The sequence below is a fragment of the Abramis brama genome (genome assembly GCF_963993115.1).
Source record: "Abramis brama genome assembly, chromosome: 2".
Taxonomy (NCBI): Eukaryota; Metazoa; Chordata; class Actinopteri; order Cypriniformes; family Leuciscidae; genus Abramis; species Abramis brama.
The window spans coordinates 24,166,959-24,194,444 of NC_139964.1; the positions used below are offsets into that span (position 1 = coordinate 24,166,959).

At 36.6% G+C, this 27,486-nt stretch overlaps 1 pseudogene across 1 annotated transcript in view; it reads right to left on the reverse strand.

Moving 5' to 3' along the window:
- LOC311077980 (putative adhesion G protein-coupled receptor E4P) overlaps positions 1-27,486 on the reverse strand; it is a 340,053-nt pseudogene that overhangs the window by 232,614 nt on the left and 79,953 nt on the right. The gene's annotated exons all lie outside the window — the stretch shown is intronic.

Genomic DNA, 27,486 nt, shown 5'->3' on the forward strand with positions numbered 1-27,486 from the left:
ACGTCTCCTGCAAAGGTCTTGGAGGATTTTCTTGGCAGACAAAACGACAGGGGCCACGAAAACAAGAGGGTCATAAATCGAACTAACCATGAACAGGATTCCTCTTCTTGTGAGTGGGTGAGTTTTAAGTATGATTTTAAACTTAAATGAGTCAGATTCGACACACCACCGCACACCCAAGGCATGCTCAACAGGCAAGGAGTCGTTATCCAGATCCAAATCTTTTACCTCTTTGGCTCGCTCTTCCGGAGGAATTGTAGCGAGGACAGTACGACGATTACTAATCCATTTTGTGAGCTTAAAACCACCTTCAGCACATAAGGCATTAAGCTCTTGACATAAAGATACTTCTTCCTTTTCAGAACCAACAGACACTAAACAATCATCAACATAGAAATGGTGTAGGATGGTGTTAACTGCCGCAGAACGGAAGCACTTTTGATTGTCTTCAGCACATTTTCTCAAAGCAAAACAAGCGCAACTAGGAGAGGAAGTAGCACCGAACAGATGCACCATCATTCTGTACTCCACTAACTCCTGACTGCAATCTCCATCGGGCCACCACAGAAATCTCAACAAGTCAGAGTCTTCAGCCGGAACCCTGACCTGATGGAACATATCTGCCTCTATATCTGCCATAAGCACCACGGGTTCTTTACGGAATCTTGTGAGGACTCCCACCAACAAATTTGTGAGATCTGGTCCTTGAAACAACTGTGAATTCAGAGATGTCCCCTGGAATGTGGCCCCACAATCATAAACTACCCACAGTTTTTTCTTTTTAGGATGATACACCCCGTGGTGGGGTAAATACCACACTCTTCCATCACGACGAGTCAGATGCTCAGCCGGAACTTTCTCAGCATAGCCATCAGCCAGCATCTTGGACATAAATGCAATGTAGTTAGAGCAAAAAGATGGATCTTTATTCAAGCGCCTTTTGAGACTCAATGCACGTTGTTCTGCAACTGGTTTATTGTTAGGCATTTTTAGGTATTTTTGTCTTACCGGCAAACCGTAATGACCATCAATGAGCTTGGCAGATTCGGAAACTGTCTCAATGAAGCACTTATCCTCTCTCGACAGACCAGGTTGTTCATCCTGCAGATTTTCAGGAAAATCCACCTTCAGTTGTTTCTCCCAAAGCTCATCAAGCCTTGCCACGGAGATGCGATTAACCGTGATGTTGGGCTGCAAACACTGATCACTGATCTGATTATCTCCTCGGAGCGGACCGTTCACGGTCCAACCCAGAATGGTCTTAATTGCATAAGGGCCCCCATTCGCTGCACGAACCACTTCCCACGGTTCCAGAGCTTGAGGGACGTTAGTGCCGATCAGAAGGTCTACATCAGCATTGATCTCTGGCATTTTTATATCTCTCAGATGCGACCATCTTTGGAGGTCTTTCCAGCATGGAATATTACCTCAATGAACAGGCATACTCTTCTGAGTAAAAACCTCAGGCAGGCCACAAAAGTTGTCCGAATCTAATCTGGCTACTTCCAAGTCTGACAGCTTATAACTGTCCACCACTTTCTCTTGTCCCATAGTTCTAAGGAGGATTCCCAGTTTCTTTCCTGTAAGATTAAGCCGATTCATGTACAAAACGAAGAAGTACTCCCTGGATCCAAAAACGCATGCGTGACAAAAGTCTCTTGCCCTCTCTTGGATCTCACCTGAACAGGCAAAATAGAGAGCGTGCAGTCCTGTTTACCGGCCCCAGTCAAACCACTGGACTGAACTGACACCACAGCACCTTCTCTGGTCATTTCCAAGCCACCGATGGCCTGAGTCGAACTCTTTTGTTTAGCTTTGGGGTGGATATGCAACAGCGTAGGGTGTCTATAATTGCATATTCTACATATCAGTCATTTTCTGCAATCCTTACTCATGTACCCAACGCACAGGCATCCAAAGCACATACGGTTCTCCTTCAAAAGAGACATGTTTTCATCTTGAGTCCTTTTATCCAAAAGAAGACAAACATCCAATGAATGTCCAGCTCCACAAAACAAACAAGCTTTCACTAGTGAATTCTTCTCCCTTTTATTCACAGACTCTATTTTCTTCTCAGCAGGAGCTACAGCAGTGGCAAAGCTACTGCCTCTAGCCTTTGAACCAGTTTGAGACTTGACCATTTTTAATTCTTTTATTCCTGTCGCAGGTGTATCTTGAATATTTCCGAAGAGAGGATCACTTGCTATCTGGACCTGTCTCTCAACAAACTCCACTATGTCCAAAAATGTATCTCTAAGATGAAACTTCTCCTGAATATCACCAGCCACACTTCTCCAATGATCCCGCAGCTTATAAGGCAGCTTTCTCACAATAGTCTGCATATTTGTAGGTACATTCAGGTCACTTACGGCGGTCCCCATGGAGTTGCAACATTCCTGTAACATTAGACTGTAGGCCCGTAAATCCTTGATATCTTCAGCTTTAACCATCGGCCATGAAAGCACCTTATCCATATAAGCGGAGGCTACATTGAATGGATCACCAAAATGTTCCTGAAGTAATGACTTTGCCTTAGTGTATGCATGAGACAGGGGCAGATGTTGACAGCTTCGGACCAAATTCCTGGGCTGACCTCTTGTATACTGCTCAAGGAAATATAAACAGTCCTTTTGACTGTGTTCTCCCTTCTATATTGTGTTCAAATCCTCTTATGAAGGTTTGATACTCCAAAGGATCTCCGTCGAAAACTTGTAAGTCTTGCTTGGGTAATAGAAAAAGTGACTGTTGCCCAACCAATAAAGACGTAATTTGTATTTTGCCTTTCCAAAACTGTGAAAAAACGATGATCAGGATTATTCACTGTTACAGGTACAGCTTCATATTGAAGGCGAGTAACTGGTTGATGAAAAGCACCATCTGACAGAGTGGGGAGACCAGCATTATTCATGACAGCAGGCTGAAAAGATAAAGTGGATGGATCGTCTCTGGTCACAACAGCAGGCAGCCCAATTTTGTTATGTGTCTTAGGCCTCACAGCAGCATAACCTGGAATCAAAGGTTCCTCCACAGTCTCTGCCACCTTCGCAGCCGATGATTGACCACTAAACCCTGGCACAAATGCTGCGGTGTTCTGACTTAGCTGTGTTCCTACTCCTCTTTTAAAATAGGAGTTCATCCCATCTGATCTCACAGATGCATGAGATGCACAAGATACTTCTGAAGCCATAGATGCTGCCAGCTCCATGTCCAGATCGAGCTCCTCCTTCTTCCTCCTCAACAGTTCTTGCTGTTCCTCCAAGGCATGCTTCTGACTCAGCAGCCTTTGACGAGCCTTAAGAGCAGCTGTCTCAGCCTCAGCCCTTATTCTAGCTGATGATGCAGTAGACATAGATTTACTCACCACCGTACTGCATTTCTTTGACCTCACTGACACATTAGAAACGCTATCACTTGGCCTAATATCATCTTCTACTGTATTTTCCATAATTCTAGATATATGTGCCTCATTAGCATTGGAAATGGTAGATTGTAAACATGTGGCATCAACGCCCTCTTCAGGTATGTCTGGCACATTCAACAGCCATTTATTTGTCTCTTCCACAAAAGCGGTTTTATGTTCTTCAATGCTGTCAAACCAAGCGTTCTGTTTTTCTTGTTCTTCAGGTGGGATCATAGAAATCACAACACCATGAAGATGACTTGCTTCATTAAACAGGCTTGATATATTTTCAAGGTGTGACCGTATTTCTTCAACACTATCAGCACTTTGCATTAAGTCTTTAATATCTCTAATTGCACCTTTAATCTTTCTTATTTTTGTTTGACGTTCTTTTTGGAGCTTTCCCAATTTATATTCGAAAGCCCTAGGTGTCAATGATATTTCAACCTGGTATCACTCAACTCCATTTTATCTGTTTGATAATCCAAAACAAATCACAAAAAATATCTGCTAATGACACTTAAACACAGCACACTTCAATTAAATTTACACTCAGAAACACAATACATTGGTCTTTGTTTCCCTCTAAATTATCCACAAAAGCTAAGCTAAACTCAACCCGAGTCTTCTGTGCATACTAGCGGTGGGTATGTACCTCTATACCGATAGTCTTGAACCAGACTAACCGTCTTGGAACCAGAATTACGGCGGCACTCCCAAGCGCAATGCTTCACCCGCTTGATGCACGAACCAAAATACTACAAAGGGTAATAAAACAAACAAACCAGTACGATCACCTTATGTGAAAGTACCGCTGAGCCTAGCAGGGAATACAATCCTTTTTTGACCAGCAATCCACATTGTTTACAGTGTACTTTTCAAATACAAATGGCTGTAGTAATCAAAAATAAGCATAGATTGTAACAGAAAATTTGTGAATGAAATAAGTTTTACATGAGACAAATGCGCGTTCACGTCTATCGCTTACAACCTTGAACAATATCAAACATCCAGCGTTAACCAACAATACGTTTGAATCTATGCTTCGTAAAACTTTCTTTTGACACAACGGCGTATACTCAAAAAACAATCCAAAAGCCGCAGCAGGCTAAGACACGAGGAGATTATACTAAAGACGCATTACACTGAAGCATTACATCTGATGTTATCTTTATTACTCCGTTTCACCAGCAGAAAGAACAAAAACCAGTCACTTACTTTGGTAGATGCATTCCATCAGTCGAGTGAAGATACATCAAACAGCGCATAGTAACAGATAGTGATGGTAGTAACGTCATTGACAGTAGTGACGGTCAAAAGGAAGTTTTTCCCCAAGCTCACCCTGCAGCCATGCTCCAAACAACCCGCCGTGTCTCACAGGTGAACACACACGCTAATACACACCACACCCCCTCACGGTGCTATAGTTACAAATGACGTCATATCGCTCGTGCACATACACAACAGTATAGAAGGAAAGAAGAAATATCACAAAAGACTAATCAAACCCAATGTATGGCTCCTACAATTAATCTTTATATTCTTTGCAAATCGCTTGCACGCTTCATGATGAATGCGGCTGTTTACACTCAGGGTACATTACGGCATGTTTTCTATGTACGACATTCTCAATATAATTCATAATCCCATGTTTATAATGAAGAACGCGTTATGGTTATTGTGTTATGGTTATAACAAACGGTGTGCGCACAGAACAGAGTGGAGGGGTGAGCAAAGCTCATTATCATTTAAAGACACATGCACTTAAACGGCGTGCTGAAAACATAGCTGTTTTTGACCAGGTAAAATGAGTGTTTTCTTACAATACTAATGAGAATTTTTAATTAAAGTATATTACAAACTTTTAATTTAGACCCGAAAGAATCATATTAGCTTGTACAAAAATTGCAATTTTCAAATTAAATTCTTAATAACAATTTCTGTAGACATCTGACAGAAATAAAGTCAGTTTGGTTAGTAATAAGTGAAGCTGGTAATGCTTTTTTTGGAGTTGTTTAATCCTCCTCTGCTGAGATCTTCACAGATTTAATGTCTTCTTTTCTCTTCAGTTGATTTCATCTAAGGCTGTGGCTGAAATTGTAGTTCTTGTGTTTCTGCTCATCTCTTTTTCTATTCTCTTCTTTCCTTCAGTGATTCTGCTTGTTAACAGGCTTATTAAGGATGAGATGACTCTAAAATTTAATATACACAGACTTTGTGTCTCAGATAAGGTCCAGTTCTGGTTTATTTCTTTGCTCTTGGCTGACATGTGGCATTGCTATGGCCTGCTTCTGAGAGTACAAGCAGGGACGTGCACAGGGGGGTTGCTCAGGTTGCCTGGGCAACTGCCCATATGCCCTTCTCGAATCACGTTGCCCTTCCAAGGGGGAAAAAATAAATAAATAAAAAGTAGGCAACAATGGATGCAGAATTTCACGTAGGCCTAGATAAAAAAAAAATCGCAAAGGCACCGAAAGTGGGGAAGGGGAAGGGCAAACTCTGTTTACGTGGCTGCAGCGCTGCACGCGACCAGCACCTGAGCTGAGCCTGCATTAGCGGCCCTAGAAGGAGATTGTCGCGGTTGTCGGGTGAGACGACTCAACGTTGTCGGAAAAGGTGAGTTTGTGATGTATAACAAACGAACGATCATCATCAGGGTTCCAGGCTGCGACCATTTTTTGAGAATGTGCGAGTTAAAATTTTATGTGGTCACATTTGTGCGAGTGCATGGTCATGTACTACTCAGTTAAATTCACGCATGAATTTTCCTGCATTGAACTTTTGAATTTTGTGAATTTTTGTCCCGCCAAAGTCTTTGATCGGTGAGTATGTAGATGAACTGCTGCGCTTGTGACAGGGCGCATGTTTAACTGAAAGAACGAGCAGAGAGAGAAAGAGAGAGAGGGCCGCGCGTGCGCCAGGCGAAAGTGTAAACAAGACTTCACCGTCTTCAAACTAAGCGCTGTCTTGCTCTCTCTCCCTCGCACATATTAATCAAAATAAATCGACACGGTAGTAAAAGGTCGGAAGACCAAAAGTTTCATGTGGAGCATTCGGAGATTTTTTTCCCTGAATTACCGCTGACGGGTGTGAATTGTGCTAAATAAGTTGCCTTGTCTTCTCTGAAAGCATTCCGGACATTCATCTGACATAAAACAACACTTTAATTAAACGAAAAAAAAAAAAAAAAAATCCAGTGATGAAATGTTTTCTGTGTTGACACAAATCTTGGATGTGTCCATGTCCTAACTGCTGGGATAATCACACAACGCGCACGACACGTCCAATTCGCGAACTAATGACTCCTTTGAACCGATTCATTTTAATGAATGGTTAAAACAACTGATCTTTCCAACAGTGAACTCAGTCAAGTCAAGTCAAGTTTATTTATATAGCGCTTTTCACAATACAGATTGTATCAAAGCAGCTTCACAGTATTAAATTAAAATAATACATCAATGCTTGTTTCTAGTGGAAAACGTCCACGTTTGGTAATGCTGATCAATAGTATTGTTGATTGATTAATTAAATTAAATATCCCAAATATCCCAACTCAGGAGACGTCTGAATCGGTGTATAACTAATCAGTAACACTTTACAATAAGGTTCTATTTATTACATAAATTACATAAAAAGTACAGTTCGCTAACTCAAGCTTAAGCTTTAAAATAAATAAAACCACTTGTTTTTTTAAAAAAAGCATATGACTACATTTTTCCACACAGTGCTATCAAGAAGAATCGTTAAAGAATCGGATCGATAATCAGAATCGTCAGTGGCATTATTATTGATAAAATCTGTGTTATTATTAGTAGTAGTTAAGGTGATTGAGTGCTGTATTTCAGTGTTTTACTTCTTTGTGTATATTTTAATAAAGACCCTGTTATTCTCAGGGGGGGGGGGGGGGGGGACATTTTTCAGGTCAGAGCAACTGCCCCTCAAAATCCCTGTGCACGTCCCTGAGTACAAGCATAATGTTGAACCAATTCAGTACAATTCAGTACATTGTAACATTGACTCAACACCATCACCATTGATTTATGGATGAAAAAAAAAAAAAAAAAAACATTAATTGCTGGAGATTTGAAAGAGATGTTTATTCAGTACAATTAACATTTACACATTAACATTATTTTGATGGTTGCTGTCTATCTGGGACCCTATTCAAACACACCTGAACCAGCTAATCAATGTCTTCAGGATTACTAGAAAGCTACAGACAGGAGTTTATCAGGGTTGGAGCTAAACTCTGCAGGACAGTGGCCCTCCAGGACCGCAGTTGCCCATCCCTGTTCTACAGAATAATATCCATTTTTTCAATATAATTCAAATGATTTCTTAAAAGTTGTTCTGATAACAAAAATAAAATAAAATAAAATAATTATTTCTTTCAGGCACACACAGACATGAAGATTCAGTGTATGAATCTCAACAATGGTGACAAAAAGAATATTCAAATATAGCTGCGAGCAGCGATGGAGGGCCCAAGCCAGTTAGACACTAAAGGCAACGGGGTGGCGGTGTCACCGGCTTGGGCCCTCCATCGCTGCTCGCAGCTATATTTATTTGTGTATATATATATATATATATATATATATATATATATCAGACAAGTAATATTCTCTGTCTTGTCACTTAGTACTTCACTCACGTTCTAAGTTCTCACGCTGATATTTGTATAATTTTATATAGAAATAAATGGTGTACAATTACATTTTTAGAAGATATGAGGCTTTTAGTGTTTCCTTTTTTGACATTCCTTTAAACCCTCGCCATAGCAAAACCGTTTGAGATATTTAATATCCGTTCACAATTTAGCATCATAATGTATTTTTATCATGTTGAAAAAGTTTGGTGTGAATAAAATAAACCACTTAGGAGTAGTAGCTAAAAACTTAAGAGTATGAAATATCCAAACAAATCTACATTCAAACCAAAATATCTGACTTCCTGTTGGTCGGAGCTAATGACTGTAAATTAGAAAGTTGTCCGGCTCGATGAGACCAATATACGTACTGATTTTTGTAACTGTGGGTAAAAGTAACCCCCCACTTTTGTCAAAAACATTTTGAAAGTGACACACTTCCTGCTACCAGTTGGTGGCGCTATAACTTTGACTCACAATAGTTACATCCATCTGATCGGCCTCTTACCACAAACACACTGCTGAAGTTTCATCAAGATTAGTTAATGTATGCAGAAGTTATACCACTTCGTGTTTCTCTTTTCTCGCCATAAATTTGTGTCCCCGCCACGGCCAAACCGTTCGAGATATCAAAAATCTGTCCGTAATTTAGCATCCTCAATGTCTTGACTTTCGCCCTTTCAGGGCTTAGGCCCTAATTAGGAAAAGGAAATTACTAAAACAATTCATATCATAATTGTTTCATACCGCAATACATGATGGGAGCCATGAATGAGTTATTCAAACTAAATCTAACGTTAATAGATTAAGGATCAAGAGCCCAACTAAAGCCAACACTGATCACCATAATGGCAACTTAAAAATTTGATTTTCTCCTTTGGCGATTCTGCTTGTTAAAGGTGCCGTATTATGCCCCTTTTCACAAGATGTAAAATAAGTCTCTGGTGTCCCCAGAGTGTGTATGTGAAGTTTTAGCTCAAAATACCCAACAGATCATTTTTTACAGCATGTTTAAATTGTCATTTTTTGGGGCTCAGAAAAACGCGCTGTTTTAGTGTGTGCCCTTTAAATGCAAATAAGCTGCTGCTGAACGGCATAGAGGGCGGAGCTTCATGAGCTCGCGCTCAGTCTCTCAGGACAATTTCATCTCACGGAATGATGATAATATCAGAAACTCTCAGTAACGGTGTTCATTTCGAGTCGGACAATAATGCCTACAGAGTCAGAGTGCTGTATAGAGATGGAACAGGTATAGTTTAGTAGTTTAATTACGGTTATAACGTATAAAGTGACACTGTTTAATAAAGGAGGTACATTATGTGTTATTTACAGTGATGATTTTACTTGTTTTATTATTATAAGGTAATATTAAAGGTTAAAAATGACCCACGGTAATAGACCTGCACGATATTGCAATATTTCATTTTTTTCTGCAATATATAATGCAATATTTCAATAAAAACTATTTCATCAAATGACTTAAATAGCTCTATTTGGAAATAATTAATCATTCTAGAATGATTGATGTGATTTTGTAGGGGTTTGCATCTGCATAGAAAATAATAAATTGCAAGCATAGGTAAAAAAATGTAAGATGTGAAAATAAACTTTGCCTCATATATTCCAGGTAAGTCTAATTTAGGTACAGAAATTGAGTAAACAACTGTAAAATAACACGGCATAGTCTTTACATAGCCTGGCTTCACAGAGGCCTATACTGCAATGTCACTACCACAGGGTATGAATGATAAAACAATATGTTTTCAGGCCTTTAATGCATCACATAATATGCGTGTTTATTATGTCAGGTTGTGTGTGTCTAACATCTGTTTTATGAGGACACATTTTGGGGACATCATAAGAACATGTTCCTGATGTTTAACTTGACTAGAGAATCTCAGTGTGTTGTGTTAGTTTGACAGAATCCTGGTCTATGAGGACACCGTTTTACGGGGACACACATATGGAATATTAGGAGGATCGATCCTGATAACCCATAATTCACAGCTCATTGTTGCTAATACCAATATCGAAAACTATTTGTGCTTGTTAGATTAAATATAATCATTGAAGAAGTTGGTAAAAATTAGTAACCTCTGTTGAAATTGGTTTTCAATAAGTATACTAAAATTAGTATTTATTTGTCTTTTTTATATATTTTTTATTTGCTCTTCTTTCTTTTTTTACAAATGATAACTGAAAATAATCAGATGAAACCTGAACAAGATACAGCAACTCTAAAGGTATCTAAGAAGTTAATGTAATAATTGAGTTATTCCTTAAAGAATAGAACAGATTTCAGTGTTCCTCAGAAACAGATTATTTGCCACAGTTATCAGTCACTGAATTAGGATTGTGTGTGTAAGTCAGTAAGTCACAATCACCTACTGTACATCTAGCACAGGCGCAATGTCTCGTATCACTCTCATACATACACACACTTGAACTCAGGGTGCCATCCAAATGTATCCAGTTACCAGTGTCCCAGTAAAACGGTGTCCTCATAGACCAGGATTCTGTCAAACTAACACAACACACTGATAATACAGTTGATAATTCCGCGAATAACTGCAATTGCAGATTTCGAACAGAGATGGCGACAAAGAGGAAAAACTAGGGCTGCATGATTAATCAAAATGAAACAGCACGCGATTTAGCAAAGGCTGCAATAATTTTATGTGCAGCGAGTCAGTGCAGTTCAGTTCCTGCTGAAGAAACATTTCTGTTTTCTGTGTAAATTATGGTTTCATATTAACTCAGCATTTAGCTACAACATAGTTAGCTATATGACATTTTCTTAAATAGTTTATATTTTGCAAATATTGTACACTGGACCAAATTCTTAATAAATAAAAGCATTTTTTTTAATATAATATTTCTTCTTGCTTGACTTCATTTATATATGTGACCTTAAAGTAATCCAAAAGTAACCAGATTACATTACTTTCATATTGTGGTAGTTGGATTATGTTACTGAATACTTTTTTTAAAAGTAATTTGTAACTAACGGAATACATTTTTAAAGTAACTCTGCCGAGCCTGCCTGCTACCTGTTGGTGCCAAGTAATCAGTAAAACCAATATAATGGTCGACCTCTACTTTTAAATTAGCTAAAATGGTCTTATTCTGCATATTAATGTTTTTTTTTTTTTTTTAAGGATCTAGGACATGGAGTCATGATACCCACAGAAAAATGGGTATCAAAGTATGCCCAAAGATGTTGGATGAATACATTTAAATATATAATGTATGGATAATCTTATGTACTGGTAATGTGGTTTAAGAGGTACATTGTCCTAATGAATTCTCCTTCTTTTTGCAGGTCTAATCAGTCAGCCCCAGTGAAGCCACACAATGTAAAATAATAACTGAATCAAATAATAAAAATGTAATATTAATGTTTTGTGTCAGATGTTTATTTCCAGCTGGGTTGAGTAAAAAAGCAGGTCTTAATACTATCATTTTTATTTCAGGTGCAAGTTCTTCATTCTTTGCTAAACAAAACCTGAGCTGTAAGCTATTGAAAAGTTGGTGTGAAGTTTATATCAATTGTGTATAATAATAGTACACTGTAAAATCCAACATTGGTTCTTACTAAAACTTTTTTAGTTAACTTTACTTAATGTCTTAACTTAATTGTAAAAATCTAGTAATCTGTACTATTCACATACTATGTTTTATTTACTCAGAAAACCCAAGTTAAGATTAATTGATTGGTTTGAGTGTGGTTTTTGAGGCAGGGAAATTCTTAATGGACCTTTCACTCATTTCCTCCACTTCTGCAGTTATTTGTCTTTGTTTGCATTCACTCATTTCCCAAAGTAATCTTGAATGTTGAATTGTCAATACAACTGAAAAATTTGTGAGAACATAACATAAGTTGACTTCATAAATTGATTTTGATTTTCCTAAAATATTTATATTTATGGCGATTAGTGATCCCTTTGGTTGGGCACTTGGAACTATATTTTCTTTATTATGATTCTCTTTCTGTTGATGCAGTGATGCAACAATAAATCAGTTGTTTAGTGTCAAAGAAAGAGAAGTACACAGCAAAATCCCCAGTGTTAAATTAACATATATAAACATATGTGAATTATATAAACTCTGAGCAGAGTGTTAAATGAACACTGAAGCAGTGTTAAAGATAATGAGATAATTAAGTGATTAATTGAGTTATGATTGACCATTATTGAAGACACCTGATGTTAACAAGCAGAATCACTGAAGGAGAAAATCACAAATTGTAAATTACCATTGTGGTGATGGGTGTTTGCTTTAGTTGGGCTCTTGACCATTATATGTTTACTTTAGATTTTGTTCGTCTGCTGTTATTGATTTATAACAGTCAGATGAACAAAAAACTAATGTGATCTGATGGTGTTGGTTATGTTTGGACATAATCATGTTGTGATCTGAAAAACTAAACTTATTGAGAAATGTGGTTTAACTTGATAATTACAGCAGCTATGTGATTCTACATTTTCAGTATTTTTAATATAATCCAAAATAATTAATAAACATTGTTCTAATCAAAAGACTTTTAAATAAATGTATTTAGAAACACAGACATCAATAATCAGCCTGTGAATCTCAACAATGGTGACAATAATAAAGCATGTTGCAGTGGCTTCCACCAATCACAACTCATTAATGGCTCCCATCATGCATTGCAGTATGAATAAATTATGAACTGAATTATCTTAGTAATTTCCTTTTCCTAATTGAATATTCTGCTCGTCACCATTGTTGAGGTGCATAGACTGGATCTTGATGTCTGTGTGTGCCTAAAAGAAAGACTTTTTTTTTTTTCAAACAGTAATCCTTTGTACTATATCTAAAATTCTAGATATGTAGAATCTCGGTTATTCTGTGATCAACAACATAAATCTAAGGCAGAAATAAGGGTCTCAATGAGTTCAGTGAAGCTAATCAAGCTCAAATGATGATTGCCATAACATGATCATCAGGATCACTTTTTTTTCTTTGTTCATCTGGCTGTTATAATTCACTAACAGCAGCCAAGCAAAATCTAAAGTAAACATATAATGGTCAAGAGCCCAACTAAAGCAAACACCCATCACCATAACGGTGGCTTACAATTTGTGATTTTCTCCTTCAGTGATTCTGTTTGTTAACATCAGGTGTCTTCAATAATGCTCAATCATCACTCAATTAATCACTTAATTAGCTCATTAAATTTAACACTGCTTCAGTGTTCATTTAACACTCTGCTCAGAGTTTATATAATTCACACTTTTCAGTGTTAATTTAACACTGGGGATTTTGCTGTGTAATACTATACACACACACTCATATATATATATATATATATTTGTGTGTGAGAGAGAAAATATGAATGGTGTATAATGTAACTTGTGTCAATTAGTGATCTTTTATAATTTTGTTGCTACTATTTATGCCTCACCTTCTGAAACAGTTAATTGGGTTTATATAATCCCTCTATATTTGTGAAAATCTTGTAATTGATCATGCTTGACTCACACAGACTGCATCATTCAGCATGCAAAACACAACCATGGTGACAAATACATTTCATTTAAAGTAAATTATCAAGTACTCTCTACAGTTATTTTTTAGTTACTAGAACTCTTGTGTAAGTGAACTATACTAACTAAGCATTTGTCAGTACCACATACTATTCCTATTTCACTTTACTTGCTTTTTTTAGTGCAATCGGTTTCCTGATATTTTCCTAGTAATGTGAACTCTAATGAGAAGTTAACACAACTAATGATTTTGATTCAAGAGTGCTTGAGTATACTTGATTAAAGGAGAAGTTCACTTTTAAAATGAAAATTCTGTCATCATATACTCACCCTCATGTTGTTTCAAACCTGTATGAATTTATTTCTTCTGCTGAACAGAAAAGAAGATATTTAGAAGATTATCAGTAACCAGACAGTTTTTAGGTCCCATTGACTTCCATAGTAGGAAAAAAATATACTATGGAAGTCAATGGGACCCAAAAACTGTCTGGTTACTGATAATCTTCTAAATATCTTCCTTTCTGTTCAGCAGAAGAAAGAAATTCATACAGGTTTGAAACAACATGAGGGTGATTATATGATGACAGAATTTTCATTTTAAAAGTGAACTTCTCCTTTAACAAGTTTTCTATACAAATGTTATTAAGTTGTGCCAACTAAACATTAATACACTACTTTACTTGGACATTTTAAGGCAATCGGTTTCCTCACTTTTTCTAAGTAAAGTCAACGTATTACATTTTACAGTGTAGTTATCATTCAAATTAATTTATTAAAAACATAATTAATGTCCTAATTATTAACAGCTAAAAGCATTAAACCTACAAATCTTAACCAATACAAAACTGTAATGGAAACCATTAAATGTGCACATCAAGACCAATACAAATTTGTAATGAAACCATCAGAACCAATACAAAACTGTAATGGAAACCATTAAATATGTGCAATTCAAGACCAATACAAATTTGTAATGAAACCATCAGAACCAATACAAAACTGTAATGGAAACCATTAAATATGTGCAATTCAAGACCAATACAAATTTGTAATGAAACCATCAGAACCAATACAAAACTGTAATGGAAACCATTAAAATTCAGACCAATACAAATTTGTAATGGAAACCCTTAAAACCAATAAATCCTAATGGAATATGGCCCAAAACACACTACGTAATGGACTCCACTTTGTAATGGTTAACGGCTGATGGTTTGTAATGGTTTTGTAGTGGAAACCATTAGCAATTCTGTAATGGTTTCTATTGTTTTTTTCAGCAGGGATGATCGGGTCACGTGCCGCTAGGGATCTGTCGCGTCACAATTACAAACGCCAAAACGGTATTTATTGTTTGAATTTCGTAATAAAATTGACAGAATCTGAGAGCTGAGATTTTTTTTCATATCATAACTAACCTGCTCTGTCTAGTCTGTTGGTCTCCATGTCCTCTTTGCTTCGTGTGAAAAGTGTCAATTGCGTGAGTCTCACGGTGAATGCGTGAGAGTTGGCAGCTCTGTTATTATATTTTGGCTTAATTCTATTTGTTATTCAGATTTTACCTCAAATATTACCTAATTGGAACAACATAATGAGAAGTAATTGGGATGTTAATGCTACAGTAGAAGTAGAAGCAACTTCAGGTATATCACACATTTCAAACTGGTTTATTTTGTACTTCAAGTGGTAATTCGGCATTTTTGGGTTTATATGATAAACAGGTTTGAAAGTGCAAAATTCCCTATGTTTTCCCTTTTTTTCAAAATGGGCACCTTTAGCATCATTATTCTCAAAAACTGCAAGGTTGTGTGTGGAGAACTTTTTCCTAAGGAATCTCTATGTATTTCTGATGTTAAAAAAGTAGGTAGTGTCCCACTTGGTGGAACGAAACCCTATTTCTAGGCCTCTTTTAGGCTACCGACAGCGGCCTATCTCTCTCTCTCTCTCTCTCTCTCTCACACACACACACACACACACAGTGTTGCCAGATGCACGATAATTATCGTATTTGTACGATCATTTTGACCTCTGTACGATGTAGGATCAATAATGGAAAAAATCCTATAATGTACGATAATTTCAGAACTGTGTGACACTTCAAATGATGGTCGTTGTAATAGTGCTTCTCATTGATCTAGCTGTGGATTCTACGTCTACCGGGGGAAGAACGTGTAGAGAGAGGGAGCGAGAGACCTTGCGTGTGTGTGCTAGTGTGCCTCACGAAGCGCATGTAAGGACCCAACCAATCAAATGTAAGTGCGGGCGGGCTTTTATCTATAGCTACTCCCGAACCGAATCAGAACCGAACACATTTTCGATGCTGATTGGTTGAAAATCTAGCTCAACAGTTATGTCTCAATACGCAGTCAATATAGTGCGCCAATAAATACACTTTTCTCATTAACTGCAGCCCACATAGCAACATTGTGTCGGCCCAGATCCGGCCCACATCTGGCACACGTGGAAAGATGATCTGGTCCACATGCAGCGTGGAATTACGGCACTTGGGTGGGCCACTCCTGTTTGCCAGATCTGGGCCACAAGCTGGCCATAGCAATGCCACATGTCAGCCAAGAGCAAAGAAATAAACCAGAACTGGACCTTATCTGAGTATCTGTGTATATTAAATATGGAGTCATCTCAGCCTGTTAACAAAAAGAATCACTGAAAGAAAGAAGAGAACAGAAAAAAAGAGACGAGCAGAAACACAAGAACTACAACTGACTTCAGCCACAGTCTTAGATGAAATCAACTGAAGAGAAAAGAAGACATTAAATCTGTGAAGATCTCAGCAGAGGAGGATTAAACAACTCCACAAACAGCATTACCAGCTTCACTTATTACTAACCAGACTGACTTTATTTCTGCCAGACGTCTACAGAAGTTTTATTGAGAATTAACAGAGGTTTAACTCTAATGTGGTTCATTTGAAGTCACCATAACAGTGAATAGTGTTTCCATTAGTTGGGCTCTTAACTCGTATTATATCTTTTATTTTTTTTGGCCGCTGTGACAGTGTGTGTGTCAAACACATTTACAGCAGCAAAGAAAGCTAAAGTGAAACGAGATCAGGTGATGATGGTTTTATAATCATCATGAAATAGACTGTTTCACTGAGGTAATTTGAATCTAACAATTGTGTTGTACCATTAATATATTCTCATCACAAACCCTGTGTTACTGCAGCGTGAGGTCCAGCAATATTATAACAATCAGTTAGAAGAATTTAACAATCATGAGCACGAAAAGTTACTGTTCGATGACAAACACAGACATCAATAATCAACGTATGAATCTCAACAATGGTGACAATCTAAAGTACCTTGCTGCAATGCATGCTGGGTACCATCATTGTACAAAACTCCCAGCATGCATTGCAACATGAATAAATTATGCAGCTGAATTGTCCTATTATTTTAATTCTAAATATGTGCTTTTATTTTTTTCTGTTGTTTTTTTGTGACATTTAGTAGCTTTTCAGTGATGTTATGAATTAATCTGTTTATCTAAAAAAATATATATATTGTCACCCTTGTTGAGATTCATGTGCTGATTTTTGATATCTCTGTGTGTCACCGTGGATTCATTTTTCATGTTCGTTAAAATCTTCTAACTGATTGTTATAATATTGCTGGACCTCACGCTGCAGTAACACAGGGTTTGTGATGAGAATATATTAATGGTACAACACAGTTGTTAGATTCAAATTACCTCAGTGAATCAGTCTATTTCATGATGATTATAAAACCATCAACAGGTAACCATCATCACCTGATCTCATTTCACTTTAGCTTTCTTTGCTGCTGTAAATGTGTTTGACACACACACTGTCACAGCGGCCAAAAAAAATAAAAGATATAATACGAGTTAAGAGCCCAACTAATGGAAACACTATTCACTATTATGGTGACTTCAAATGAACCAGAGTTAAACCTCTGTTAATTCTCAATAAAACTTTTGTAGACGTCTGACAGAAATAAAGTCAGTCTGGTTAGTAATAAGTGAAGCTGGTAATGCTGTTTGTGGAGTTGTTTAATCCTCCTCTGCTGAGATCTTCACAGATTTAATGTCTTCTTTTCTCTTCAGTTGATTTCATCTAAGGCTGTGTCTGAAGTCAGTTGTAGTTCTTGTGTTTCTGCTCGTCTCTTTTTTCTGTTCTCTTCTTTCTTTCAGTGATTCTTTTTGTTAACAGGCTGAGATGACTTCATATTTAATATACACAGATTTTGTGGCTCAGATAAGGTCCAGTTCTGGTTTATTTCTTTGCTCTTGGCTGACATGTGGCATTGCTATGGCCTGCTTGTGGCCCAGATCTGGCAAACAGGAGTGGCCGTAATGCCGTAATTCCACGCTGCATGTGGGCCAGATCATCTTTCCACGTGTGCCAGATGTGGGCCGGATCTGGGCCGACACAATGTTGCTATGTGGGAGGATAATGCGTGGAGAACTTTTTGCTTGGATATCTTTTATTAACGTTGAACATATTGAGCAAAAGAAAAATTAGTGCCCCGTTTGTCGGAACGAAACTGAACGATACAGCTCACGTACAGCGGCCTAAAAAGGAGTGAGTGGATTTTTATCACTATTGGCTGGTTGTGTACACACACTGCCAACACACATTTATGTCCAAACAGCATGTAAAAGTGAATTTTGCATAATAGGGGACCTTTAACATCAGGTGTCTTCAATAATGATCAATCTCCAGCAATTAATGTTTATTTTTTAATTTTTTTATTTTCATCCATATATAAATGGTGATGGCGTTGAGTCAATGTTACAATGTGATGTTGGTTCAACATCATGCTTGCACTCTCAGAAAATGAAACACAACAATTACAACTGACTTAAAGCCACACAGCCTAAAATCAACTGCAAATAAAAAAAAGACAATATATCTCTCAAGATCTCAGCAGAAGGTTTTTTTTTTTTTTTTTTTTTTTTGAGAATTAACAGAGGTGTAGTAATTGATGTTTTAAAATGTTTGGTTACCATTGTTGCGATCAGTGTTTGCTTTAGTTGGATAGTTTGACTCTTGGCTTTTATGTGTGTTTCTGGTCTTTGTAGCCGTGTTTACCAAAACATAATTTGTTGCAAAGAAAGCAAAAAACAAGGATAATCAGGTGAAACAATTTTCAGCATAATTAGAAGCAGAATAGTTTACTAATTTTCCACCTCAGTAAAAGTGGATATTGTTTTATTGCAACAGATCAAATGTTCAGAATTTTGATTTTTAAATACATATAATAGTTGGAATATTTTTTTTTTTTTTTAGACACACAGACATAATAATAATAATAATAATAATAAATTTTATTTATAACGCACTTTACATAAATTCAATGACCTCAAAGTGCTACAATGCAAAACAGAGTAAAAACAGAAACATTAAAATAACACTTTTAGCCATAAAAGGCTTTTCTAAAAAGATGGGTTTTAAGGCCTTTTTTAAAAGTTGTTCTGATATATATGTATCTTTCTTTAAGGCACACACAGACATCAATAATCAGTGTATGAATCTCAACAATGATGACAAAAAGAATATTCAATTAGGAAAAGGAAATTACTAAGACAATTCAGATCATAATTTATTCATACTGCAATGCATGATGGGAGCCATGAATGAGTTTTGATTGGTGGCACCCAGAATGCACTGCAACATGCTTTATTATTGTCACCATTGTTGAGAATCACAGGCTGATTCTTGATGTCTGTGTGTCCAAATAAAATACTATTTCAAAGGCTTTTGATCAGAACAACTTTTAAGAAATCTTTTTGATTAATTGAAAATTCTAAAAATAGTATACTGTAGAATCACAGGCTGCTGTAATCAACAAGGTAAACCTAACTCTCTAAATGAGTTTTGTGATTCAGGTCAAATGATGATTATGGTAAAGGTAAAGTATTAACTATATTGGAACTGACTAGTTATATAATGATAAGTACAAATAATAAATCAGTTTGTCAGAATTATTTGGTTCTCAAGCAGTAGATTTACTAGAGGGTCCGTGTACTTTTTGTTCATTTCATTTCCTGTTTGGAATGGAACAACAAGAAATGAAAACCAGCTCGTTTATTAGTTTTTTTAGTTTAGTTTAAAAAACGAAAAATGAGATTTTGGCTCGATTTTTCATTTTTCGTTTGTGGTTTACAAATCGGTTTATGGGTTCAATATTTAATTTGCACATGTGGGCGGTGCTGAAACGCCCCTTTCATCTGATTGGTCAAAACGCTCCGCCTTCAGTAAGCTACAAGCTTTTCTTTCTGTCAGGCAGAATAACAGTCAGTATGAGTGCAGCACTGACAAATGCACTTTAATAAAATAATGTCTGAAACCAACACTCACTGTTAACTACGCAAAATATTTGAAGCAGAAATATGTTGCTGGTCACGTAATTCGTGCTGCTGCAAGCAACCCCAATAATGTGAGCCACAGTATAGCCAATGACCGATTATTTTAGCATGATGTATTTCCCGTTGATAAATACAGTGCAAATAGTTCAGATATCTCTTTGGATAAAAGGGAAGTGGAAATAAAAATCAATAATAGGCTGAACTGTACCATGATAATATGTCCGTAATATTAGATGTCCGTAGATGACCTACCCATAACTGTTACATTAGAGTTAGGCGATAACACAGTTTGTACAGTATAGAAATCATTATGTCTAAAGTTCCCATTAAACATGAAAACCCAACAACCCAATGGGAATATATCCTTATTGTGTAAAACATCCAGAGGTGGACAGTAACAAAGTACATTTACTTGAGTACTGTACTTAAGTACACTTTCTGAGTATCTGTACTTTACTTGATTTTACTGTACTTGAAACTGATTTTCATTTTCAACGTTGGGTTTGGTCTTCTAAATAAGATTTTTGCCCTTGTTTTGGTGCACACTAGCTTATAGACAAGAGTAAGGCAAACATATTCATACTAAAAGCCAAAAAAACATTAAATCCCACTAACTGTGTTCTAGAAATAAATTTGATATTGATATGAGGGTAGAAAGGCACACAGCAAAATCCCCAGTGTTAAATTAACACTCCTTGGTGTACATATAGGTCCAACTACAGAGTGTTAAAAATTAACACTGAAGCAGTGTTGAAGGTAATGAGATAATTAAGTGATTAATTAAGTGATGATTGGCCATTAGTGGTGACACCTAATGTTAATAAGCAGAATCATTGAAGGAAAGAGAAACACAAGAACTACAACTGACTTGGAGCCTTTACACATTATTGCACTTATTATTACCAGTTTGAGCCTTTATTTCTGTCATACATCTACAAAAGTTATTGAGATTCAGCAGAAGTTTAGACGGTAATGTTTTATGAAAATGTTCATTTCGTTTTCATTTTTAGTCACCATTATGGTGGTCAGTGTTTGCTTTAGTTGGGCTCTTGACCCTTTTAATTTGTTATTGTTAGTTTTTCTCTGACAGTTCCAACATTGTGTTTATAAAGCACATTTGGTACGCCAAGAGAAAACCTGCTTGACATTATCATCATGGCGTGACCTTATTCACTGATGTTATTCAAAGTCAAAATCTATGACTATATGCTTTGTTACATTTTACTATCGGTAATTTGTAGACCTGAGATTTTACAGTTTGAGATTCAACAGCAATATGAACAGTTTTGAAAAAAACTTTTGAGCACAATCACTATTGTGTTTAAACACAGAGACATCAAGAATCAGCATATGAATCTCAACAATGGTGACAATAAACAAACTAGTGACAAACAGATCATCTATGAACATCACAAAGCTAAAGTCATAATAAAACAAAAGCAAAATAAAAGCAAACAGGAAAAAACAATGAAAATTAAAGGACAATTCAGCTGCATAATTTATTCATGCTGCAATGCATGATGTCAGCCAGGGATGCATTTTGATTGGTGGCTCCCATCATGCACTGCAACATGAAACATTTGTGTGATTGTCACCATTGTCGAGATTCATATGTAGATTATTGATATCTGTGCGTGATTTAAAAATTTCAGATTGTTTTAAGCACTGCTGGAATTAACTATTGTATTGTATATAAAGAAATCATTTGAATATAAAGTTATAATGTTGGTTCTGTGGATCAGGACAGTACAGAATTGTAACTTCATCAGGTAAACATTATCATCATGACCTGGGCTTCGTTTCCCAAAAGTATTTTAAGCCTAACTCGATAGTAGAACAATTGCAATACATGGTCTGTACAATCAAATTAGGCTTGCAATTGCTTTCGGGAAACACAGCCCAGGTCATAGTTTCTCTTGCCACAACAAATGTGCTTTATACACACAGAGTTGTAGCAGCCAGAGAAAAAATAATGTTGACTAGTAAAGGGTCAAGAGCCCAACTAAAGCAAACACTGATCACCATAATGGTGACCTGAAACGAAACATTCCATAAAACATTACCATCTAAACTTCTGTTAAATCTAAATAAGAACGTGTGTAGATGTATGACAGAAATAAAGTCAAACTAGTAATATTAAGTGCAATAGTGTGTAATGGCTTGAAGTCAGTAGTTCTTGTGTTTCTCTTTTTTCTGTTCTTCTTGTTTCTCTTTCCTTCAATGATTCTGCTTATTAACATTAGGTGTCACCACTAATGGCCAATCATCACTTAATTAATCACTTTATTATCTCATTAACTTCAACACTGCTTCAGTGTTAATTTTTAACACTCTGTAGTTGGACCTATATGTACACCGAGGAGTGTTAATTTAACACTGGGGATTTTGCTGTGCAGGCATAGATTCAGAGGCATAAGGTAGCCTACTGTAAGTATTACACACAACAATGCAACAATAATAAAAAAAAAAATGCATTGACATTTATTTTTGATACTTAAGTAGCCTACTTTTAAAAACGATTACTTCTGTAGGCTACTTTTACTTAAGTAAAAATCGGTCTTTACAACTTTTACTTGTAACCGAGTAATATTTTACCAGTATATCTGTACTTTCACTCAAGTAAGGAAGTTGTGTACTTTGTCTTTGTCCACCTCTGAAAACATCTGTTCATAATCTGTGATTACACAATTCCAATACGAATAGCACCGGGAGGCGTCTGGAATACTGTAACTCTGCACTGATCAATCCGTAATTTTAAGCCAGCTAATTTTACAGTATAGGCTTATATTCAGAATGTCCTTCTCGTTTAACGCCAACGACCGCACAAATGGGCTTCCTTTGTGAAATATAGCAGACCATCGTTTTAAATAACTGTTTAAAAAAGGTGGTCTGCTATTTTTCACAAAGGAAGCTCAGTCAGTCAGTCAGACAGAGTGATAGATGGACAAACATTAAAGGAACACTTCGACTTTTTGGGACTTTGGCTTATTCACGATATCCCCCATAGTTAGATAAGTCCATACATACCTTTTTAACTCTGTCTGACGCACCCACCACTAGCCAAGCTTAGCACAAAGACTGGAGGTAAACGGCTACAGCTAGCATACTGCCTAGAGCCCTGCACGGGGCAAAACATCCAGCCCTAACCGAGACCTGGCCCGTGGTGTTCAAGCCCTAATCCGGCCCCAGCCCGAAAACGTCTGCAATTTTTCAGCCCGAACCTGACCCGAGACCAACATCAATATCACTTTGAGCTCTCTCTGACGCGCACTCTCTGATGCGCGCTGTCTCTGCTAGACGCACACACAAGACGCACACACATACACACACGCGCTACTACACTGTTAACCCTTGCTGTAAAATTCTGACAATATTATACCATTTTCCATTAAAACAGTAATATACCGTAGAAAATAAAACTAGCCTACAGGAATATACTGTGAATTAACAGTGCTCAAAGTCGACACTCAGAGGCTGTTTTCCAAATCACACCCTATACCCTCATTCACTATTCCCTACATTAGTTCACTAATATAGTCCACTTGAATGAAAAGAAGTGAGTGAATTGAGACACTGATGAACACCTGATAAGCAGAATCACTGAAGGACAGAGAAACAAGAACAGAAAAAACTACAACTGACTTCCAGCCACACTGAGTGTGAAACCAGTTTACAAACCAGTTTACGATTATTTCTTTCATACATGTACAAAAGTTCTTGTTGAGAATTAACAGAGATTTAGTTATTAATAAAATTTGTTGTCACCATGATGGAGATCAGTATTTGCTTTAGTTGGTCTCTTGTCCCTGGACTTCTTACCTTTCATCTCTCTCTGGCTGCTGTAACAGTGAGTTTATAAAACACATTTGTTATGGCAAGAAAAAGTCAAGAGGAAGATGATCAGGTGTTTTTATTTTTTTGTGATGATGTCACAATCATTCTGGACATGCCTGATTTTCAGATTTTTCCTGTATATAGTCATTGAAATTATAGTTATCTCATGTTTAGCATATATCTGTGAATCTACTAAATGAAATCAATATTTCTGTAATCAGGTCTTCTGAAGAATATTGTAATCATACAGTGCATTCAATTTTATTTTACTCCTGCTTGACTCAGACCCACACAGATATCAACAATCAGCATATGAATCTCAACAATGGTGAAAAGGTTCATGTCGCAATGCATGCTGGGTTCCAGGATAATATAAAACTCCCAGCATGCACTGCTGCATGAATAATAATAATAATAATAAAGAAATATTGCCACCATTGTTGAGATTAATGTGCTAAATTGAGATATCTCGGTGTTTCTAAAACACAGTGTAGCTCTGTTTCTCTGGTTATGCATCATGTGTTAAAAAAAAAAAAGAGTCATTGTATCTTATTGCTGCGTTTTCACAGTGGTGGTAATGTAACACTTTACTTGAGGATTAAACTCTGAATAAGTAAGAATGAATTCCTTAGTAATCGAACAGGCAATATGATGATTTTGTCATCATAATCATTATAACTGCAGTCATTCATAAACTGTGTGTGCGCAAGTGTGACTTGCAACAACACAGCTCAAGCAGCAAAAGAAAAACTAATGTTTTAGCATCAGCATCCCAACTAAAGCAAGCACTGATCTCTATAACGGTAACTTCAAACCAAACATTTTCAATTAAACATCTCAATAACAACTTCTGTAGATGTATGACAGAAATAAAGTCATACTGGTTAATAATAAGTGTAATAATGTGTAATGGCTGGAAGTCAGTCGTAGTTATTGTGTTTCTCTATTTTCTGTTCTTGTGTTTCTCTTTTCTTCAGTGATTCTGCTTACAATCACTTACATATTCCCTTAATTATCTCACTGCATCGTTACTTTTTACTCGTAGTGTGGATTTCCCTGAGGGGTTGAAAGGGTTAACTGTGTAAGATAAAAAAGACACACCCACAAAATGTATTTTAACAGTAATAAACTGTAAGTTATAAAACAGGTTTATACTGGCAACACTGTTGCCAGTAGTTTACTGTAAAATTAATTTTTTGGGTCACCATTGTGCAGAAGAGTAGAGCCTGTGCTTCAGTCCAGGAGAAGATCTACAAACATTGATGATATGCTGCATGTTGCTTTATTTAACAGGCGGTGACTGTGTAGTTGCTGATCCAGTGGAAATCTTTTTATGTACAATAGTTTTTTAGTGGTCTCAAATAAAAGAAGTTCACAGTAATACTTTACTCACATTATTAATGCATTTACATTTTAGTTAATACATTTAAATGACAGTTGGTCAATTTAAGGCAGTCGGTTTCTGCAAGTGTAATTAGTTAACTATAATTTAGTGCATTTTTACAGAAACAAACTAGATTACAGTAAAGAACTGTACAATTAACAGTATTTTACTGGCAACAGTGTTGCCAGTATTTTACTGTAAAAAAAAACGGTAAGGTCTAACAGTGTAGGTAAAATTGTATTATAGGCCTCAAACATAACTACCACCACCAACAATTATGCCCACAAATATTAATACAGACTGTCCATTACAGAGAAGCATAAGCATGCAGTAGAGAATATTATATAGCCAAATGTGATCCAGCAGTAAATAAAGATTTATGGCCTACCTTTTTTTGATGTCAAGTAACTTTACTGAAGAACAACATTTCAAAGAACTCTTCGCCAATTGGCTAACGTTAAATAATAATAAAAATATAATAAAGAAAAAAAAATCCGTTGAACTGAGTAGGTTCATTCACTGTTTATTTGTGATCGTTGTGAAGAAAAAGAATAGCATCCACTGTTGAAGGCTTCAGGTTCAGAAATCAAATCAAAACTCTTTCAAAATGCAGCTTTTCCTGAAGTATTGGGAACTTTTAGTGACTCCTTACGCTCCAACTTCACACTGATGCTCTGCATGGTCAACTGTCACATAATGCATTGCACGCGCGTCGCGTTACTCGCGTGTTCGCATATTGTGTTGCATATTTATAATATTAGCCTATCAATATAACAATATTCCATACAGTAGCCTGCGCTCTGCACGTATATTATGGGCACGATGAAAGGAGAAAAGCTAAATGAGCCCGAGTCCGACCAAAGCCCAATCTGTAAAAAAAATAAAAAATAAAAATTGACCCGACTGCTCCCAATAAGTGACAAAATAACGCCAACATTTTCCTATTTACATGTTGTGATTTGTATAGTCACAGCGTGTACAAATAACATGGTCACATATTCTCAGAAGGCAAAGCACTGCTAACTTGGGCGGAGTGATTTGCTCGCAGCGCCTGAGAAGCCCCATGGTGAGGAGCAGAGTTCACTCAGAACTGGAGTAAATCACTCCGCAGAAGTAACAGTGCTTCGTCTTCTGAGAATATAGTTCTCAGTATGTATACGGTTAAAAGATGGTTGTGTCTCATGTGACCTTGTTATTCGTACACGCTGTGACTATACAAATCACAATATGTAAATAGGAAAACGTTGGCGTTATTTTGTCACTTATTGGGAGCAGTATGCTAGCTGTAGCCGTTTACCTCCAGTCTTTGTGCTAAGCTAGGCTAGCGGTGGGTGCGTCAGACAGAGTTACAGCACGCATGGAGATGAAAAAGGTATGTATGGACTTATCTAACTCTGGGGGATAAGGTGAATAAGCTAAAGTCCCAAAAAGTCGAAGTGTTCCTTTAAATGCAAAAACCAGTGTGAATAACAATATGTTAAAATAAACTAGAGAGTGGATACACAGATATGGCCTATTTATGAATGAAATCCATGCATTTATTTGTCATTTAAACTGATGCAAACAGGGAAAGAGAGTAGAAAACACTTATTATCCTGTCGCCCCTCTAGTGGACAGCATTGAGTATTACATTAAGTATTACGGCCTTCACTGCTCAGATAACGCAAGTCAAGGGGAAATAAAGTCTGACCAGTTAGAAAATATACAAGCGAGTCAGACCAGTCTGAAGGTCTGAGCTGAATTTGGTGAAGCATTAAAGTTCTAGGCGGAGTCAATTTCTCATAATAATAATAATAAATAATAATAATAATGTTCAAATATGCTGGCTTTCTTAAGCCAATATAATAAAGAAAACTCAGTATGTAATAAAATTGTAGTTTTATAATAAAACTAATAACATTTTAAAGGTAGCCTATGCCGTGCTCTTCAACTTACATGATTTTAATTAATCCCAGACCTGGTAATTTTGTCAGTATTATTGTACGTTCACTGATTCGAGCTTCTCTCTTTTCTGTCTCTTTCTTTTCATGTGAACTGAGTAGGCTACACATGCTTACATTCATAAATATAAACTTTATTTCTATTCAATTTTCAAAATTATTTATAGCCTATATAAAAGACGAGAGTGGTAGGCTACATGTTACGGACATATTATCATGGTACAGTTCAGCCTATTATTGATTTTTATTTCCACTTCCCTTTTATCCAAAAAGACGGATCTATTTGCACTGTATTTATCAACGGGAAATACATCATGCTAAAATAATCTGTCATAGGCTATACTGTGGCTCACATTATTGGGGTTGCTTGCAGCAGCACGAATTACGTGACCAGCAACATATTTCTGCTTCAAATATTTTGCGTA